The 14716-nt window shown below is 39.6% G+C and overlaps 1 long non-coding RNA gene across 1 annotated transcript in view; it reads left to right on the top strand.

The window, feature by feature from the left end:
• Positions 1-14716, top strand: part of LOC107739980 (uncharacterized) — a 25698-nt gene that overhangs the window by 5673 nt on the left and 5309 nt on the right. Inside the window, exon 2 of the long non-coding RNA XR_001640048.1 lies at positions 2523-2590. This is a non-coding gene — a long non-coding RNA (uncharacterized LOC107739980). The remainder of the gene's footprint in view (positions 1-2522; positions 2591-14716) is intronic.

Genomic DNA, 14716 nt, shown 5'->3' with positions numbered 1-14716 from the left:
CGTCGATCGCTACTTTCCGGCATACACCACGCCTATCAAGAAGGGTACTATTGGCAGTGGAAACGCAAGCCTGATCAGGGTTACCCGTACCGAATCGTACTGTACTGAACTGTACTGTACCGTACCGCTCAGTGGAAACGAGCCATTAGACTCATCTCTTGAGGGGATTTCAGATCAATTGTTCCCAGCTCATCACACCTTGGGGAATCAGGTATGGCACTGCCCAGACTTAGCCAAACCCCTTTCTGTTCAAAACATTGTGGAATTTGTTATAAATATGCTAACCTGACCACCACAACCAATACTGACTATGCCACCTTCATTTTAAGGAAGTGAAGGACCTCAGTACCTACAAATGACCCAATGACACCACCCAACTACCCGGTTCTCAAAGTTACCAACAAGAACACATTATTTATAAAGATAGCGCCTATTTGAAAATTTGCTATGCCGATTTCGGAGCTCCAGAACGATCAGCTGGTGCTCATTGCTCATGTATCCGCCGAGAGCAGCCTCAACTCGTCTAGTCCTTCCGACATTTGCCGCTGGCTCTGATGTCTCTGTAGTGATTAAAGTAAACATGAGATACAATTTCGTTTTGGGTATATATATATATATATATATATATACACCTTGAGCTGGCACGTCCTCTCCCTAGTGGTACACCAATGGCCAACATCCTTATAGATTACCCTAAAGGTCCCAATATACTCATGGCAAAGTTCTTTTTTATTCTTTGCTTAGGAATAAAAAAAAAGTTTGAAATGCCTGAGCAGCGGTATACTGATAACGAACGTCCTGATGCCACCTGTGCTGCTGCGGTCGCTATTAAAACGAATTTGTAAATATGTGCTGCACGCCTTCCTCTCAGTTACAAAATAAACACACAACGAAAATGACAGTGGTGAGAAAACAGCAGTTCAGAAATCCTGTGTGGATATGCTTGCAGAAGCTCAGCAATTTGAAACAGTCAAATCATGTTACATTTATTCATATAAAAGATTGCTTTAAAGCAAGTAGCTTTACACTATTAAAAGTGTTACTTTCTTCATAATCACAACTTTCTAGTGTGTTCATGTTTTTACTCAAGTCTGACCTTGATGGACTGAACAGAAGAAATGAACCAGAGAAGATTTCCATGTCATAGAAGGCAAAGCCCCAGATCATTCCTACCAATAACATAATTGCCATGGACCAATGGTAGTTTGAAGGCATTTTCCAGTTTGAGCAAACTTTTCTATTTTGAACTCGAAACAAACTCCAAATGAACTTTGTTTTGGCCTGATTTTTTTCAAAATTACATCACACCAGTTTGTTTTTGATCTTGCTCCAAGTATCTTACCTTAATTTAAAAGCCAACAAATGGTTAAAACAGACATTATAAGTAAACACACAAACAACATCCATAAGTCACAATGTTTGAAGTAATATACTCCAAAGGGTGTCTACAATAGGCACACATACTCCAAAGGGTGTCTACAATAGGCACACAGCTTACCTCAGAAAATTCCCTCCCCTAGAATACTGGTACTGGTTCCTAGAATAAAGTTAAGGCAAGACCTGTGACTATCAGTGCCTGGAGTAAAGGCACGAAATGTACAATTACTTCTCTGACAAGCGCTGAAAATGATGAGATATTCTCCCTGCCGAAGAGGAATTGGAACTCAGTTGAGATGGCGATATTCAGTTCTATGCTATGTTGTGAGCACAGAGAAGATGGGGAGTTGTCTGCCAGTTTTCATGAAGGTCTCCTGAGTGTCTCAGGGGACCTAAAATCAGAGCTGGAGAGGCCCCCTGTCTGAACAGGAGTGTCTTACTGCTCTGCCTTTTATAAAACAAGGAAAAAACAAAGAACAGGCAAGATCCTTTTTGTTTAAATCTTATATCGAATCTAAAATTGTTATTGTAATTAATTATAACAAAGCTACTCATGATTTGGAAAACATTTTAAATACAGTGATGATATGTTTTGTACTGTTGTGTGTTTTTTTTGGGTGTTGAGGTTGCATTTTTTTCCAAAGCGATTTACAAATGCAGAACAGTTTTTCTTACAAGCCAACAATATTTACAGTATACACAATTCCAAGTATGGATTAGTTAAGTAATTGCAGAAAAGATGTATCTTCAGCTGTTTCAGGTGCGATTGCGGTTGGCAGCTCATTCCAGCATTTGACGGTGAAGCTTTCGGAAAGTGACTTTGTGCCTCTGCCACTATTTTAACCCCAGTGTATGCCTTTTTAACCAAGTCATAACAGCAACCATTTGAATGCTTAGATTGTTAGATGGGGCAAGCTGCTCTATCCACAGCAATAAGCAGGAGTCTATACTAATAGATAATAGAGTTAGAAGTTGAGAGAACATTTTGTAATTTTTTTTCTTTGCTTAGGGGAAGAAGAACAGAAAGAGAGAGAACCTTCAAGCGAGGAACTTAAAATTTCCACCTACGCAGATTTTCAAGTTTTCTGTAGCAAGTGTGTGTGAAACAGACAAAGCCCATGACTCATTTGTTTATATCTCCTCAGAAGCTGCTACAGCAAACCATGCTGCTGTCTCCAACTCCACTAACTCTGAGAATATGCTATGCTTAACGGTGAGTGACAACTTTCCCTGCAAGATTCTTTTTCTGTTGTGTGTAGCTTATGGTCTGAATGTGACCCTAGAATGTTTTGTCATTATTGTTAGTTATTTGTTGTCTGATGATGTTAAGAGCTCATTATTTTACATTTGTTGATGGCCACCATTCTTCAGATTTGTATGTCAGTCGTTTTGTGTTTAACCATGTAAAATTATATCCCAGATATCTTTGCTTTGCTTCTTCAGAAACAAAGATACAGTAGCATAATTTACTTCATGTCAATTAAAACGATAGGCTACCAAAACAAATTTTTACAAAAATGTTTATGTTAAAAAAATGTAGTAGCTTTGAATTTACTGGCAGAATGAAGCATTTTGCATTTAGTGAACAAAGTAAAATCGACAAACCAATGTAGCGTTACTTAGGACAAAAATGAAAACAATAGCTAAAAGAACTTTAAATTCTGAATGCACCATGTTGCCTTGATGCATTTATTTATTTATTTAAATGTACATATCTATCAATGAGGGTATACTACCTGTTGTTGTCAGTCCACACATATCATCTCAAACATGTTAAAGTATACATTACATGCCATATGCATGTGGTAAGCTTAGCAGAGTGGTTCTCAATTCCATTCCTCGTGTACCACCGCTGTGCACATTTTGTATGTATCTCTTCAGACATTTGTTCTATTCGACCATAAGTGCCCTGCGAAGTGGACATCACATTATATTCCACCATGATTCCAGTTCGAAGGGAGCGTATATTTTCCATTCAAAGAGCATTAAAGTGTGCGAGACGTGAATTTAATTTAATTACAGAGGTATATTATGTCACACTTCACACTTCAACACTAGTAAGTTTCGTCTGTGTGTGAAGACGCTGCAGGCCGTGGTGTAGGCAAATCCATGAATTAATGTTTCGAAGTGAAGTAAACTTTAATGGATTTCCCATGCTCAGGGAGTAGAGAGCAAAGAACATTGTGTAGGGACCATGTCAATCGGAACACTGTTCATGCATGGAGCTGGTTATCTGAATCAGGTGTGTTAAACAAGGGAAACATGCAAAATATACAGAGCGGTGTTACGTCTTTCTTTCTTTTTTGGACCTCAAATGGATATATTCACACTGCTCTGTTTTAGACTATGAAATGTACAGAACAGTGACCAGTGGCATTCAAGCTCCAAAAGAACAAAAGGCACCATAAAGGAGGTCCATATGGCTTGTACGTTATATGTTTTCTGAAGCCATGGAGTAGCTTTGAGGAAGTGGTTGGGTCAGATAAGCTGTTCTTGGATCTGTCTAATTGTTTAACATATTTAAGTTAGGACATGTCTCAGAGTAGATTTAAAGAGGATTTAAAGAGGAGATAATGACAGTGGAGGAGGTGCTGCTGCTGCCTGACATGAGTCAATACACGCTCTTGTTGCACAGAGCTGAGACATAAAGTAAGAGCACAACTAGAAAACATTGATAAATACTGTGCAATACTGCGGTGCTGAGCCGGTTGTGGGAGGTGAGTACCAGTCTTCAATGTTTTGACAAGAAGGGCATGAGATTCTTTTCGGGTTACATAGTGTGTCTGGAAACGACCTGCCAGTCAGTCAATCTGAATTTAATTGCCATAAGTTAGTTTAAATGTTTTGAAAATATTTAACAGATTCTACATTTGTATTCAATTGAAGCAAGTAATTAAAGTGCTAACTAATAAACCAAATATAATTTAATATTATTATTATATTAAGTGTTAATCCTACGGTTCACACTTATCCATCTGCGCCACTGGAGCTGATGATTTACAGTCACTTTTAATTGAATGTAAATAGACACCTCATATTTTTTATTCCAGAGTAAGTAAGAACAGCAGAGTCGTGGTAGAAAGTTCGGAGATGGTATTAAAGTAGCTCAGTTTAAATGTATTGTATGAATTGCCCTTACTATGGAATTAAAAATACGGAGTTTACATTACATTACAATATTTACATTTAGTTAAAAGTGACTGTAAAATATCAGCTCCAGTGGCGCAGATGGATAAGTGTGTGCCCTAGGCTGTTTGACGCGATCGACCTGGGTTCGATCCCACCTTTTGCCGAACTTTTTTGTTCTCCCTTTTCAAATCTCGTATTACATCGTTGTTGTGCTTTCCGAATTGTTATTTTGTTTTTTAGACTTGCATTTGCGTTTGTAATTTGTTATTTTGTTTTCAGAATTGTGATTTGCTTTGCACTTCTTGTCCACCGTACAATCCCAATGTAGAAAAACAAAACTTGTAGTTATTCACAAAACTGAGTAATTTTCAGAAGTAAAAACGACTTAATTTAACTGTGTTCCAGCATGTGCTCCAGCATGGTTAATATGGTTGCATTTTTTGACCATTTGCTCATTTTATTTGTTATGTTATTACAGACTGCTTTCAAGTTTAGAAACTTGCTCTTTTAGGACAGTTTTGGAGTTCTGCTCAAAAGGTCGCATTCAACAGTCCGGAAATACAGAAGAATGTGTAAATTAGCTGATATTTCTTCAGTTCCTGATCTGTGATCTCAGGCAAAGGAATACAGTACATGACAAGCCATCTGCATTTCCATACTCAGACTAGCGGGTAGATTATGTGATCAAGACACTTATGCTTGCCAAACAATATCAGTAGGGGTCTATGATCCCAGCTTAAATTGAACTATCTGTCCCAAAAATATTGGATTCTCAATGCTTCTTTCTCGAGTCACGAATACAGGTGAGGATCATTGTGAACTAATGCTTTGTCAATGGTCAACAGTTCTTTGCATTTGTTGAAAACACTTTATTCTAGCTTTAGGCAGCTTGCTCTTTTGGCAATTTGTAACTTGGTGGAAACACTGTACTTAGGTATGGTACAATGTCCATAATTGTTTACTAAACCAAAAAAATTTTCTTCACATTTAAAGGTGCTTGCATGTAAGCTATGATGCTCTGCAGGGTTACTAAGAATGCATAACGCAATTAATATTCATGCATACACAAAATGCAGTTTATCCTTTCAGAAACATCTAGAGGGAGCACAAGAAGCAAAACACATTGGTCTCAACCTGAAATTTTATTTATCTTGACACTTACAAAACTGTAAAAGGCGATGGAACGGAGAAAGCTCTCTGCATATCAGAGTGTGTTCTCTCTGTTGACTTTGGATGGAAAGCAAGTCGCACTGTGAAATTTACTTTGTATATGCATTAGGAACTAGAGAGATTTTGTTCTGATGGTATTATTTTAAGTTTTTACTTTCACTATTTTGGGAGAAACCTGGACGCAGAGATAGTCTGCTAAATTGAAATTTTGCATGTGCAGCAGATGGGCAGGGACAATTACTTTTCATCAAGGATCAGCTACTTCTTCCCTCCAAGCAATAGCCAATGGCCACGTCCAGAAGCTTAGGCAGCTGTCTTGTTGTCTTGCTACCCTATCAGGCAATAACTTAACAGGTAGCGCACATGAAATAGCCTGCCGAAGCACAGTATGCTAGAGGAGAAGGCTTAATCCAAAACCTTCACTCTCTCTGCCCCTCTCTAACTAACTACCTAACTTGCTAGTAAAACTCAGAAATACAAATCATTTTAAAAACAAGAATCTCTAGTAGGTTGAGGAGTCTGCTGGCCTTCTCTTCTGCAGGCGTTTGGCTGGCTTCTTCCTCGCTGACCTTTTCTTTTCTTATCTGAAAAGCTTATTGAGGCTTCTTTTTTTAGCCCTTTCTCTCTAAATTGGCCCTGGCTCACTCTGCTCAACAAGGGAAAAGGTAAAAGGATCTGACAGCCCTGGCTCATCACATGTGAAGGAGTGTCTCTGACCTGAAGCCTCAGCCATACGGGTGAACCAGGATCATGATGCAGACTGTTGAAGACTTTTTTTGAGAAGCAGCAGTGAATGCAGTTAGGCCTGAAGGTTTAAAAACACATGGATAATTTAACTTTAATTTAAAGGAACACTCCACTTTTTTTGAAAATGGGCTCATTTTCTAACTCCCCTAGAGTTAAACAGTTGAGTTTTACAGTTTTCGAATCCATTCAGCCGATCTCCGGGTCTGGCGGTAGCACTTTTAGCTGCAGCTTAGCATAGATCATTGAATCTGATTAGTCTGTTTGCATCTCGCTCAAAAATGACCAAAGAGTTTCAAAATGTTTTCTATTTAAAACTTGACTCTACTAAGACCGACTGTACTAAGAAAACTCTGTACTAAGACCGACAGAAAATGAAAAGTTGCGATTTTCTAGCACAGGGAGCGTGCTGGGGACTATTTTCAGGTGCTGCGTAATATCATTGCGCCTGCTGCAGCCATGGTACGGCAGCAAAGTACCTTGATTATTACGCCGCAATGAGAGTATAGATCCTAGCCATATCCCTATTTTCAAAAACAGTGGAGTGTTCCTTTAACAGAGGAAACATATTAATGATTCTTTAACACCAGAACAAGAATATAATAACAAGAAAAAAGTTACTTTCTTCTAACTGTTCATGCCACTCTTTTATTTATTTATTTTGTTTATTTATTTATTTTTTGCATTTTCAGTCTGGGCTCTAATAAAAAATAGATAACCCTGTTAGAATTATTGAAATTATGTCTCAAACTTTTGCATTCCCTGGTGAAACATTGCAAGCAAAACTGCTCATGGAAATAAAATGAGATGGGAAGAAAAACTATACTTAAATGCTTTTGCAAGCAAACGCAAAACTAGTATTGGAAATAAAATTAGATATGAGAAAAAAACTATATTTCAATGCTTTTGTGAGAAAATGCAAAGTTTCTTGGGGAATTCAAAAGCATTCTTTAACAGCGTTAAAGAAGATGTGCTGTCCCAATCTAGAAGTGCTCTTCATTAACTGTAAGCCGTTCTATTCGCCGCGGGAGTTCCACTCGTTCATTCTTGTGAGTGTTTACATTCCTCCGCAAGCGCACGTGAGCCTGGCTTTACAGAAACTCGCTGATCAGATCAAAGACACAGAGCAACAACACCCAGACTCTGTTATAATCATTCTTGGCGACTTTAATAAAGCAAATCTTTCCCGTGAACTGCCAAAATACAGACAGCACGTTACATGTCCTACCAGAGACAGCAATATATTGGACCATTGTTACAGCACAATAAAGGATACATATCGCTCTGTCCCACGGGCAGCTTTGGGGCTCTCTGATCACTGTTTAGTTCATCTTATACCGACCTACAGGCAGAAACTGAAATCAGCTAAACCTGTATTAAGGACTGTAAAAAGATGGACTAATGAAGCAGAGCAGGATTTACAAGCTTGTTTTGACCTCACTGATTGGAGTGTTTTTGAAGCTGCTGCCACCGATCTGGACGAGCTCACAGAGACTGTAACATCTTATATCAGTTTCTGTGAAGACATATGCATTCCTACCAGGACTCATTTAACCTACAACAATGACAAACCATGGTTCACTGCAAAACTCAGACAGCTCCGTCAGGCCAAAGAAGATGCTCACAGGAAGGGGGATAATGTCTTGTATAAACAGACTAAATACACACTGGAAAAGGAGATCAGAGTGGCAAAGAGAAATTATTCTGAAAAACTAAGGACTCAGTTCACTTCCAGCGACTCGGCATCAGTGTGGAAAAGTCTAAAAGAAATCACCAACTACAAGACACCATCCCCCAGCACTGCGGAGAATCAACAACTGGCAGACGATCTAAACGAGTTCTACTGCAGGTTTGAAAAAACACCCCACACCCGCCCTGAACACCCCTCCACACAACCATTCACACCTCCAGCAACCCCCCTCTCCCCCACACCTGCAATTCAGATCAGTGAAGACGAGGTGCGCCAGGTCTTCCGGAAGCAGAAAAGGAAAAAAGCACCAGGCCCAGACTGTGTTACACCAGTCTGTCTGAAATCCTGTGCTGACCAGCTGGCCCCCATCTTCACACAGATCTTCAACAGATACTATCTCTCAGGACCTGAAGTGGGACACTCACATTGACTCCATTGTGAAAAAGGCCCAGCAGAGGTTGTACTTCCTTCGCCAGCTGAGGAAGTTCAACCTGCCACAGGAGCTGCTGAAACAGTTCTACTCCGCCATCATTTAATCCGTTCTCTGCACTTCTATAACTGTCTGGTTCAGCTCAGCTACCAAATCTGACCTCAGAAGACTACAGATGATAGTACGGACTGCTGAGTGAATCACTGGTAAAACCCTCCCTTCTCTCCAAGAGCTGTACTCATCCAGAGTGAGCAAAAGGGCTAGCAAAACCACTCTGGACCCCTCACATTCAGCACACTCCCTCTTTGAACTGTTGCTATCTGGTCGACGCTACAGAGCACTGAGCACCAGAACGAGCCAGACTTAGGAAAAGTTTTTCCCTCAGGCCATCTACCTCATGAACAGTTAAATGTTCTCCCCACTGTGCAATACCCAACTATCTAAACTTATATTTATTATACGTATGTCGTTGATTTAATATATCTAACATCTATCCACATTCTTTACATTTCAAATTTGCACATATCATACCTGTACTTACATAATTGTCTATATTATATATTGTGTTTTTGCTATTTTGTACATTGTCTATATTGTATATTTGTATATTATTCTTTTTATTATCTGTGTCCTTGTCAGAGTCATTCTGTTGCACTGTGGAGCTTCTGTCACTAAATCAAATTCCTTGTATGTGTAAACATACCTGGCAATAAAGCTCATTCTGATTCTAATTCTGAAATATGATTTTTTTTTCTTTCCATCATGTCCCCTTAGGGGCTCTCTTTGCTTTACATCCTGTATAACCACACATTTAATGGTGTGATCAAAGTAATGAAGAAAACAGGAAGTATAAGACCGTAGTCTTGATTTGGATTTCCAATAATGAACATTCTAGTGGTGACTTACATGATTAAATACTCATTGGGAGACTTAATATCCAAATAAAATCATAGTGATATTAATGATATTTGGTATTTTGTTGGCATCACTTTCAAATTCAGGCCATGCCCTTCAACAACAAGGTCTATGGTTCACCCTGAGTAACAAAGCAGTGCTTGATCACTCTTTCTACTGACGGTATTCAAAGTTTAAAGTGCTTCTTCATGCAGGGCTAACAGGAGACATTCCCTCTTCTCTAATCCCAATTTTTAATTGAAGAGAAAATACCGGTAACGCTTTACAACCCGCAAAGAACTACGTAAGTATACTGAATTTACGGAGATTACAAACCGCAATGTACTGCGTAAGTAAACAGAATTTACAGCGTAACTTTTTTGTAATTACAGTGTACCTATTCAGTACCTCTGTGTAGGTATAAGGGAATAATATGTGAAGTGTGGGGAATAAAGGGGTAGCAACCTGTAAAATTACAAAATCATTATACTGTAAGTATTTTGAAACTAAGAGGTACCTATTCTAATATTACGTGGTATGTATGGCCAAAACATCAATCTTATGTTTGGGAATGATTCAGAAAGACTATATATTTTTTATAATTTTATATTGGTATTTTATTATAGGCGTATAGGTATTTTTTAACCATGGGGTACACATTCTATTATTAAAGGATGGACATGACGAAGATTACTGAACAACAAAACTGGACATCTAGTGCAATGAGTTAATGAGTTTCTGCTATGACTTTTATACAGTTAAACCAAATTCTTTTGAAAAGCTTGTTTAAGAATAAATAGATTTTGTTCAATTTGTTCATGTTTTTCACCCACTGACGAAGTTAAACTATTATGGCCAAACCATCACGCCAATAAACACACAGTAATAAACACTGAAAGTCGAGATTAAATTGTGTTTTATAGCGAACTGACAGGATTTTACCGTCTTTGATTTTACCGGTTTGATCCACGTCCTCAAGCACCATTTTGACTAACATTAGTTCAGTTCCTTTAGTTTTCTTGTATTTTCTACACATATTCCTGTCATGAGCGCCGCAAACACGGATAGACTCGTCTCATGCGCCATTCCAGCTGTTTCCAGTTCGCGCTCACCACATTCACTGCTGCAGTTTTAAAGGAACACACTCCAGACAGTTTCAAAGTTGTCCCTCGTCTGCGCTTCAATTAGTTTTCTCCTATTTTCCACACATGTTCTTGTCTTAAGCACCGCAGTCACTGATTTCGTTGCACACACAGAACCGTTCACGTTTGAACTCACGTGACTTGCTGCATGCTTTCATTCACGTCCTCCACATTCATAACCCAGCAACATCGGGTTATTACTGATATCAACCCAAATTGGGTCAAATCAAGCCAGCTTCCTAACCCAACAGTCTCAACCGAGCGTTTGGATTGAAACAATTACCAGCATGTTTTAAATGTGTAGGCTATAAAAAAGTACACAGTGTATGTTTTTGCTAAATCGCTTGCAAATATAAGATTGTTGTTAGGTCATACATACCACGTAATATTAGAATAGGTAGGCTACCCCTTAGTTTCAAAATACTTACAGTAGAAATAATATGTAATATTACAGATTATTACTCCTTTATTCCCCAAACTTCGCATATTGTTCCCTTATACCTACACGGAGGTACTGAATAGGTACACTGTAATTACAAAAAAGTTATGCTGTAAAATCTGTTTACTTACGCAGTACATTGCGGGTTGTAATCTAAAGCGTTACCAAAATACCTTCTGAATTCACAATACAGGTGAAGTGATGGATTGAAAAGACTTAAGTGCCCATTTAATGCCCCTCTGAGAGCAGTGTTCTATGTGCTTTTTATGGCCTTGCCCTCCTCAGCTTTTTGTTGCTTTAAAATGAGCTTTAAAATGAACTGTGCCCAAACATAGGCCATGAACTCATCAGGGTTGCCAGGGTTACAGTGCCCTGCAGTTGTAGAAGTTTTGTCTTTCTGTGTGTTTTTTTTTTTTTATCTACATTTTAATTGGTTGTAAGTCATCTGATTCTTTGAAAGTGGGGGCAGACCCCCCTTTTTTTGTTCTTTTTTTTTTTTTTTTTTTGCAGTCATTTGAAAAATATCTGATGCTGCTGTAAAGTTAATGGTTTCTTAACAAGAGTGCATTCATCTTCGAGCATATTTTTTATTTCTCAATTTCATTTATTCTGGATTACTGAATCAAGTGCTCCATGTGATCAATGGGGAAAATATCTGGTTTTATTGAGATACATAGAAAATATGTTGGTAACACTTTAGATTAGGGACAAATTCTCACTATTAACTAGTTGTTTAGTAGCATGAATATTATGGGCATATTGGCTGTTTATTAGTACTTATTAAGCACATATTAATGTCTTATTCTGCAAGATCATATTTTAGATCCCTTAATCAGGCCCCATACAGAACCTAAACGTAACAACTACCTTACTAATTATTAATAAGCATCATAGTCATAGTTAATAGTTAGAATTGGTCCCCAAACTAAAGTGTGCCGCTTATCTTGTTCCATACATGTCAACTTCAGATAGATCCACATACAGTGATTCTTAAAAGTATTTGGAGACTTAAGCCACACTTAAATAATGTATGAATGTCATTAAATCAGTGCTTTAAGGTATAGTTATGAACCTGCACCAAGAGTCTTTGATTGCAAGAAGTCGTACTACAAGAAGTCCTCTGACCAAATAGAGTATGTGCCACTGTTGTGAAAACTCTGGTTCTTTGACTGACAGTTGACAAACAAGGATGAATGATGGAACACTGAAATTTTCCAGTCTAACCGTAAAGCTCTAAATTAAAACCAGTATTGTAGGCTTACTGTAGTGACTTATGGTACAGCAATAAACTTATCTGGTACAGCATTGCACTTGAGACCCCTTGAGATCCCACCTCTCCTGCATATTGATAGCAGCTTCTTAACGCCCACAAATTATCTCAAGAATTCATCAAGTGAAAGACAGGCTCTGTTTATACAGTATTTAAGAGCATTTTCAGTGATCTGATCACAAGTGGTCAGTCAAGATGCATTTATCATTTACACCAGGTATACATGCATTTCAAATGTCTCCAGTGTAAAGTAGTGTACAGTTTGTAAAGAAACACTACATGCCTATGCACATATGCATTCCTATAGACTGAGCATGTAATATGTATGCACATGATGTCACCGTTTTTACAAGTTTCTTGTAAATTTTCTAAGTTACATGGACACACTAATGGTACCATTTTCAAAAACTTGCACATTTTCAAAAGTTTGCATTTTCAGGCTCCCAAAACACAGTTGTTGTGTAAATGAATGACTAAACGCATTAAAAGGTTATTGTTTTTAGTTGAAACTTGTGTCGTGTAAACTAACACACCTGATTCAACTTAACTCATTGGTAGAGACTGCAAGACCTAAATTGGGTGTGCCAGTTCCTGCAGTGCTAAATGTGCAGTGGTGGGGGCCTACAGGACAGGTTTGGGAAGCACTGCTCTAGATGATAGCAGATAAAATAAAAAATAAATGTTTTCTTTTCAGATGTTAACTGAGCATAATAACATGGAGAACATGCATCATCTGATGAAGAGAAGTAGCCTAAATGAAAAGCATAAGGAACAAGTTTTCTGGTCAACTGCTAGAGCATGTTGGTGACAACACCTTTTTAATTCTCTCATACCCTGTCATTTTCTCCTCTTTGCTCTCATTCTATTCATATCCTCTTCACCCTTCTACCCCCTTCCTTCCCTCTCTCTCTTTTCTCTCACAGTTGTAGTGTCTTTCTGTTTAATCCAGACTTCTGCTGTAATCCCTTCATTTCATGTAAAGATCAGCCATTGCACACAGAGATTTAAACACCCTCTGCAGACGTGGTGGATCTGCTCGTGCTCACTATAAAATTCTCACACCACAGCTTCCTGAGGGATTCCTGTATGGTCACTAATTGTGCTCTTTATCATTCTCTAATGCTAATTCTTCTATTAGCATATGCACGACTAAGCCTTAGAAGCGGGCAAGTTTGTGATTCAAATTCTAAAATCTGATGATTTGGAGAGGCTCTGCTTGTCACCATACAAATCTCCACCAAAAAACACCAAGATGAGGCCACATTCCTTGTAGAATGGGCCCTGATACCAATAGGCCAGTGGTTCCCTTTCGATACTACACAAGTACTGCGTCTTGCTAGACGCATATGGGAAAAGCCTTTTTTCTCCTGAACTGAAGCCTTTTTTTCATTCACGCAGTGAAACTGCATGGCCATTGGTTCGTGCAGTGTATTAAAAACGAACCAATGACTAGACAGCGGAGCTGCATGAGCCTTTGGCGACGAAGCCTGCCAAAGCCCGCCAGAATGGGCGGGGCATCTGGCTATACAAGCGAGCGTTCGCCACAGGATTCTCAGATTTCTTCTCCTTCAGCGACGACTCTACGTCTCTACACTGATCCGAAGCCGCTCGCCTTTGACACGCCTTCGCAGCTGGAATCGGGACCTCTCAGCATGGCTGACCTGCTTCTCCGCTGGTTCAGCGACACAGCAGTTCTGGTCCGTTTCTCCTGACGCCATCTGGCAATACTAAAAGAGCTACTAAAAGAGCTTGGCGTTGTTGCAAATGCCACGTCGTTACTGCGGTTCATGCGGGTCTCCGCTGCACGCCGATGATGGCCACATGGAATGCGTTTCCTGCTTGGGGAAATCCCATGCGGAAGCTGCGTTTATGGGAGCTATTAGTTCCCATTGCGTCACCCGTCCAAGCCGTGTAGGACCACTTCAGCTCTCGCTGGACGCGCCTACACTTCAGCTGGACAGGCAGCTTCGGAACTTCATTCAATGGCGGTACTCCAGGTCTTTCAGCCCAAGATCCTCGCATCCTCCAATGAGTCTGGCACCCCGCGACCGACCCTCAGGGAGCTGAGGAGCACAACTGATCTGGCTCTGCATGCCACCAAGACCACCACTCAGGCGATCGGGAGATCGATGGCCAGCCTTGTGGTGCTCGAGCGCCATTTGTGGCTGACGCTAACAGAGATCAAGGACGCGGAGAGGACGGGGTCAGATCTCGCTACGGCCGGACCGCCCCTCAAGCAGCCTCTCTTACTCCTCTTGACACCCCGTTCAACTCTGGGTACAGAGGGAAATGTGTTTTGTGCAAACAACGGGTCCGTTTATGCGCCCAAGCATTCAGTCGCTGTTATAGTGGGAAAATAAAACACAAATATTTTCAAAAAGAGAGCAAACTTCCTCTTCCATTACTCACAAATGTTCTGCCCCCGTGCGGC

The sequence above is a fragment of the Sinocyclocheilus rhinocerous genome, unplaced genomic scaffold (assembly GCF_001515625.1).
Source record: "Sinocyclocheilus rhinocerous isolate Xijiao unplaced genomic scaffold, SAMN03320098_v1.1 scaffold285, whole genome shotgun sequence".
In the NCBI taxonomy this organism is placed as follows: Eukaryota; Metazoa; Chordata; class Actinopteri; order Cypriniformes; family Cyprinidae; genus Sinocyclocheilus; species Sinocyclocheilus rhinocerous.
Note: the sequence above shows the minus strand (reverse complement) of the source record. Positions and strands in the feature narration are given on the sequence as shown.